The 6,958-nt window shown below is 37.3% G+C and overlaps 1 long non-coding RNA gene across 1 annotated transcript in view; it reads left to right on the top strand.

Moving 5' to 3' along the window:
* The first annotated feature begins 1,525 nt into the window (after positions 1-1,525).
* The window catches only part of LOC113479750, a 57,612-nt gene continuing 52,179 nt past the window's right edge, over positions 1,526-6,958 (top strand). Inside the window, exon 1 of the long non-coding RNA XR_003398330.1 lies at positions 1,526-1,617. This is a non-coding gene — a long non-coding RNA (uncharacterized LOC113479750). The remainder of the gene's footprint in view (positions 1,618-6,958) is intronic.

Here is a 6,958-nt window from a genome sequence, read left to right as displayed (position 1 = left end):
ATAATGCTAACATCAACCTGAATGTTATATGTGAGATCACAAAAAAAAAAATGCAGCGATTACAAGAATGTAACAGAAATGTAATCAGGTTTTTTTAAACATTTGTCACATGTGGTTTTCTGGTCAATCTTTCTCTCTTTTGACAAAGAGGAAGAAACATCACAATCCATTCTTTCAAGTAGGATTTCATAGTTGTATAAGCTGGTTGTTTGCTTTCTGTAAAGCGTCCAGCAGGGTAGTAGAAGGATTTGTCAATGTTCTTGGCATGAACTTCATGGCTGTGTGTAGGGGGCATATCTCTGTGTAAGACATTTGTATCCTTGGACAGCTTGAAGGCATTTTCATGCTATGAAGTTATGTTACTGGAGATGTTACATCCGCTTATGTCACAGTTTAAAGTAATCTGTAGAGAAGTTAGGGATTTTTTTCATATTTTATTTTTAGTATTTAGAGCACATGATCATTATTAATCAGATTTAGACTAAGTGCCAATAAATTCCACAGGCTTATAGGCTAGAGATATATCAAGCGACTTTGTCCTACAAAGACGAAGGAAGTAAATATTTCTTACATTGTGCAGTTTCAGGCTCTGATTCCATAATTGTTAATACAAAATCTTTACTGATTGAACTTTACTGATGTAAATGTGATCTGGATCAGATATACGAATACAGTTGCATTTCAGTTGAGTGAGCCAGCACATTTAGTTCAACCTTTATGCCATCTTTATGCTTTTAGATAATCTTTAAAAACATGCAAATATGCCCCAGAAACAAAACCAAAAACACTCTGCAGAGTGAGTCTCTACTGGATTGGTAAATTGTATTGTGTGGTTCTAGCAATTTTGAGTCAGTGGTAGAAGTCCATGAAGTGGATGTTCTTGCTTGGTCCATAATTTAAGAGGCAAACAAATGCCTGGGAAGGCTATCCAAATAATGGATCTTGTTTATCACCCTCTAGACATAAGCGAGGACATACTTATCTTCTGTGATAGAGAAGACACAAAATTCTGTCTACAGCTAACCTGTGCCAGCAACACTTGTGCCAGCTCAGCAAAAGGCCAAGAAACATCATTTCCAAGCTACTAAAGACCCACTCTAATAAATCTTGTACGAGAGGAGGTGCGAGTGGGCAACTGCAAACATCTTAATTCAAGTGAGCAACATCATACATTAGAAAACAAAATAAGCATTTTTCTCTAGTGAAAAGAGCATCTTGGTGTGATAGGTGTACTTTGGTGATGAAAATGCTGTAATTGAAGCTCTCTAGACTCCTCTTTTTTCCCCTTCCAAATGACAGCTTCACATTTCAACAAGGTTGCATCAACACTTCATCTTGCTAAGAAAGATTAATAGTGTGCCATAAAGTTTCCCATGTGTCTGCATCTATCTGAGGAACCTTTAAAACCTTATCTTCTCAGCTGGACATTTTTTTTTTTCTTTTTTTTTTTGTTTAAGCCCAACAAAAACAACAGTAGGGGTTTGCCCTAATGACCTCAGCCAGTCTCTTTGGAGAGTCATAGCAGCTTGTTTTCTGAGTGGTTGTAGCACTGCGCTTCAGAGATGGCTGCTCTTTAATTAGTTTGCTACTGTTTATGAAGGGAAGACCTAGATAAAGGTACGCTATTCAGTGAGCGTTTTTTCAGAAGAATTGACTAATCAAACCCTTTGCTTACTGAAGTCAGTCAGGCTTTAAGAGGATCTGAGGCAGGGCACCACTGGATGTTTTTGAAAAATCTATTCCTGCATTTTTGGGTTATTTTAGTATAAACAAATGCATTTTCCTTTGTTTATCCCTTCCTTTCTTCCATAGAGTTTTCTAGCTAATGGTGACTAAAAAGAAATGGTTCACCTCTCCATTTTCCAAGCATGGAAGTGCTCATGGAATTTTCCCTTGCTGTAGGTGTTAAGACATGGACATGCTGGTTTTGCTTTATATCTATAGCATGTTAGTTTCTGGCATGTGCACAAAGACTGGCTGTGTTTATTTTCAGGTACTGTTTACATCGTTCCTCTGGAAACTGGTTTAATGATACCCCTTTTGATTCATCTGCAGAACATCTTTTTATGGGTTTGTACAAATGACTTGAAATATACAAAAAGTCAAATGTCATTTAAATGCATTTCTTTACCTTCCTTTTGCCAGTGTCATTTTTCTGAATCACCTTTGTAAAAGAGTGCCAAATTTTTCATGCATTTCTGCATGATCAGCACATGCCAGTTTTTATTTAAATTTATTTGCTGTCCAATGTTTTTTGCAAGTGCCATCCTGGGGCAGCTGCTTTTAAGACAGAAGCTTTGCAATGAAGCAAAGTACTACTGCAGCACCTATGGGGAAGCCATGCCTAGTAAGAGCACAGCTCTAGTTTTTGAAGTTTTTTACTTGTTCTCAGGCACAGCACATATCCCACCCTATCATATCATTTCAGAGGATCCTTTGAACAAAAAACTTATATGCAGAACTAGTATTTTGGGGTTTTAAATTTATTTTTTCTTTAAGATCATTATTACTAATGAGGGCCTGATCATAATCCTCAAAGCTTTACTACTCTTAATTTGTCCTTTCAACCTAGAATGAACAAAATTATAACCTGGGATGAGCAGGAAATCTGTACCTCCTTGTCAAGTGTTTTTACAAGAACAGAAGAGCAATCAGTCCACCCACACCACCCTAGCTCTTCCAGTCTTCTCTTTTCTGCAGTGTCTCAAGCTTTGATTTCTGAACTGTTTTCCTCGAATAAGAAAAAAACCTTAGACAGTAGCCAGTATAGGGACAAGCTTTGACGCTTTAAGGATTTCTACCTCATGATGGGCATGAGTATGCATTTTCCATCCCATGCTTCTGAGATTCAGCTAATGTTCATTTGTGTCCCACAAAGGCCCACAGACTCGCAGCACACAGATATAGCAAAGCAGGGACTAAGCAGAACGGCATCAAAGGCCTTTTTGTGAAAATATGGACAATGCTATAAAACTAACCTTGTGTTAACCTACTGAAGAACAGAGGACAAGAATTCTGAATGCTAAAATATAGAGAGATGTGTGAAAGGGAAAACTTATACAAAAGTAGGCAGAATGAATAAAACTATTTATCTTTAAGCCACACAAGTCATGGTAATTAAATTAGGTCAGGCTGGCTATAAAGCTACAAAAAGCAGGCTGTAACTAATTTAGAAAGAGACAGAGAAGACCTGAAAAGAAAACAGATTGACAGCCCCCTATTATTTTTTATCTAATCAAGACAACAAAACTTAAGAAAGAGGAAAAGGAAAATAAAAAAACCCACCAGGTTGATTTATCAAGATTTTCTCTCAAGCCATTTGGATAGACAAAAGCATGTAGTCACATCTTTGATGTGTGAAGGTTTTCACATTGTTATTAGTGCTAACAGGGGCTTACACGCCTACAGATTTTAACCCTGAGAAAAACAGAATAATTGAATGCCTTAAAGTTCAGAAAGTGTGGAAAGTATAACAAAGAATAATGTCGATCTGAGCTTTATCATTACAGTATCATTCCACTGAATCAGTCTAAGCATCCGTATCATTTGCTGCTATGTGAAGAGAAATCCTCAACCTCTTGTATTAAAACAACCCTTTCTGAAAATAGTTTCAAATATTTGCTTTGCATTTGAATGTGTCAGGTTGTATGGGGTGTGGGAACTACCACTCTTGGAAGTTAAGAAGGGAAAGATTAGGAGTTTATTTACAGGTGTGGATCCCAGGCTCATTAAACTATGTTTAAAATAATATTTCAGTTGATTTCTACAATAGTTTTAATTCTCCAAGTGATTAGAAAAATTAGCATGCTAAGGCTGTCTGAAGGGCGAAGAAGAGTGTGTGAACAAAATGGGGGAAGGGAACAGACAAAAAGCCCAGCTTGGTTTGTGCTGGTGTTTAATAGCAAACAACCCTTTCCCACCCTGCTTCTCTTTTATGCCTGTTTTAGTTTTAAGTAACTTCTAAAGGTTTTCCAGCAGCAGATGATGCTCAGCCACTGCATTCATCTGAAATAAGATACGAACTTTGCCCTGCGAAGAAAATATTTGAGGTTTTCAACACAATATAGGGGTTGCAAATTCTCTGTGAAAATGGAAATTCCTTCTCATTTCTACCAACAGGTCCCTGAGGGTGAAATTTTGACCCTCAGTTTGAACTTCACTCTCTTTCATTAACACTAGAGTCATCTCTCATCCCATCTTGCACTTGCAACAATGAAATGTGGATAGTAAAGGAGAAACTGTCTCTTTGGGGTATGGCCATTAGTTAACACCTTTCCAGACAATGAGAGAGAGAGAGAGACTGAGAGATGATCAGAAAAGATACACAAAAATGCATGAAGTAGAAAGGGGGAGCAGGCAGGGGGAAAGCAACGTTCAGCATTTCTCCTTGCAGAACTGGCCCTGGGTCTGGCCTGATACCCTGAAGGTAGAGAAAGAAGGAAATAATTTGAAAAGGGCTTTGTGAGGGAGAGTTGATTCTGTTCACTGAAGGAAAATGTACTATAGAGAACTTAAGCAGTCAGAGCTGGCTTGTCACTTTTTCAAAGTTGAACTGGCATCACCAAAGAAGGCTTATTTGTGTTTGAGAGAAGAGGAAGCTCCCACCCTTCAACTTAAAGAACACTTAAAGCTCCTTATCAATAGAAGGACAGAATTTTAGCAAGAAGTTGCAAAATTCATTGACAGAACCCCAGAGCATTGGCCCAGAATTTGGCCCAAACACAGGCTCAGAGATTCCCAGTGGTCTTGTACCAAAACTTGTTAGCAAAACCTTCTTTTTCCCCTTCATACCTCTCCAAGCCCCTTCTCATCTCACCTGTACAAGTGTACAAATGCCAATACTTCAAGACATTTTTTCCTCATCTGTCACTTTAAGTCACTTACATAATAAAGAATTGCTAGCAGAATGGATCACCTCCATAGACACAGACATTTCCTCTGAGTTGTGCAATATTGAATTAATACACTGTGGAGAGGTCACGATCATAACCCTTTTCCTCCCTTTTTCTTTTATTTTTCCTGCTTTGGGAACAGAATATATTTGGGAATGACTGCTGTAACAAGACACAGAGAAGAAATAAACCTACCTTATGACTGAACTTTGAGTTTTGCCTTGGCACACCCTGATTTGAAATGTCTTAAAGCCACTTACAATTGTTACAAGGAAGGTAGGCCACCACTTTTTGAAACGTATATCTGTCATTCCTGTCTTACTCCTTTACTTGAATCTTACTTAAGTAATCTCTTTGTGTGCTTAATGTATAGTGAATACAGTGGAGCTCTGAATATATCCGAAACTGCCATCAGAGATGGGCTGAGGCACCAAGAAGGAGCAGTTACCAGGTGCAGAGCCCTGCTAAATATTACTACCTAGAGAGTAATATAGAACCAGATTTTTAAAGATAAACCGCACAACTAGGTCTGAACCCCAAGATTTCACTATAGCAATTTACTGCTCTGTGCAGTGTTCACATGCAGTCAATATGAGCCAAGGGACTGAATCAAACCTGCTGAGTTTTGACAGATTGGCTTTTACTTCATTTTTATGGCTATAGGTAAAAAGGGGCCTGCCAACCTACTATAGATTTTGGATCTACAGGATTTGGACCATAACATCTTATGTTTTATTGTGTTTCTTTAAAAAGACCCATTCTATTTAACTAGAAGCCATAGTTTTATTATTTTTTCTATTTATACTTAAGATAAATTGGAGATGGCACAAAACAGTGGAAGAGCAATAGCCTTTAGAAGCACGCTCCAAAATTAGAGTTTGTGAAATACTTTCCAAACATTTGCATGAACAGTGCTACATCGACCTTTTAGACAACTGGTTAAAAAGAGCGTTCTTTATCCTAAAGCATGTTTTTTTGGGATTTCTTAATGTAATTAATTCATCTTCTTTTTATACTTCGCCAGTGAGAAACTGACTTGTGGTCATTACCTCTGAGCACATTCCACTGTTTCTTTCAGTTTTGGCACGATACTTTACATTTTCATTGCATGGGGATCTCCGCAAACAAAGGAAAATTAAGAAACTGTCAGATTATATTTCATATATTACTCTTGGCATTGTACTCACTAGACCTGGTACACTGAGTTTTGAAAGCCTCTGATCTTTTATAACCATTTCCAGTCCTATACATACCCTTTAAAGTTTCTCATCTGCAGTCACTGGGAATATTATTATTAAAACTGAGGTAATCTGGATATTTTCTTTCTGTAAAGATATATAGACTGATCCATTACACCATAAATAATTTCCAATGTTTCATTATCCTTTCTGTTACACTTCTTATTGTTTTATTAAGATTCTGAATTTATTTCTTTCACCTTTTTTTTTTTTTTTTCCTGATAGGGATATATAATTCTTTAGAATTTAAAGTCAAAGTGCTTAGATGTAAGAATAGATTAATCCAGTTTGTTATATTTTCAACATGTTTGGTTTATAAATCAGATTCATGCTTCCTTTTATGATGCTTATTGCTTTGCCATTTTCTAAAAAGTGTTCTTTTATCTCTGTGCATCTTTGATTTAGTAGATTCACATATTTAGATAAATTGCAAAATGTTCAAAACTGTGTCAGCAAAAAAGGGTCTCTATCTACATCTCTGATACACAAGAGGGGATAAAATCAATGGGGTTTGTGACTGCTTTGCTAGAAGGACAGAGTTAAAGTTACTCAGGTATTGGTCAGAAAATGTGCCTATGGGAATGAACACCGAGAACAGGTTCAGAGTTGTGAGCTCCTCCTAGGTCTTATAGTACCATAAAATAGAGACATCAAGGACACAAAATCTTCTTTTCTCCTCCCAGACTGCTGTGTCAATCTGAAAGCCTAATGATCATGCATTAGCACCTCAATTATTAACCATCTTGCGCGTTGGGATGAGTGCGACTTCTCTGCACTATTGTGCTCCTCCTCAGTTCAGGGAAATCAACCAAACTGAAGATACGTTGA

Source organism: Athene cunicularia (genome assembly GCF_003259725.1).
Source record: "Athene cunicularia isolate RWA chromosome 4 unlocalized genomic scaffold, athCun1 chr4_part2, whole genome shotgun sequence".
In the NCBI taxonomy this organism is placed as follows: Eukaryota; Metazoa; Chordata; class Aves; order Strigiformes; family Strigidae; genus Athene; species Athene cunicularia.
This window is presented reverse-complemented; position numbering and strand designations above follow the sequence as displayed.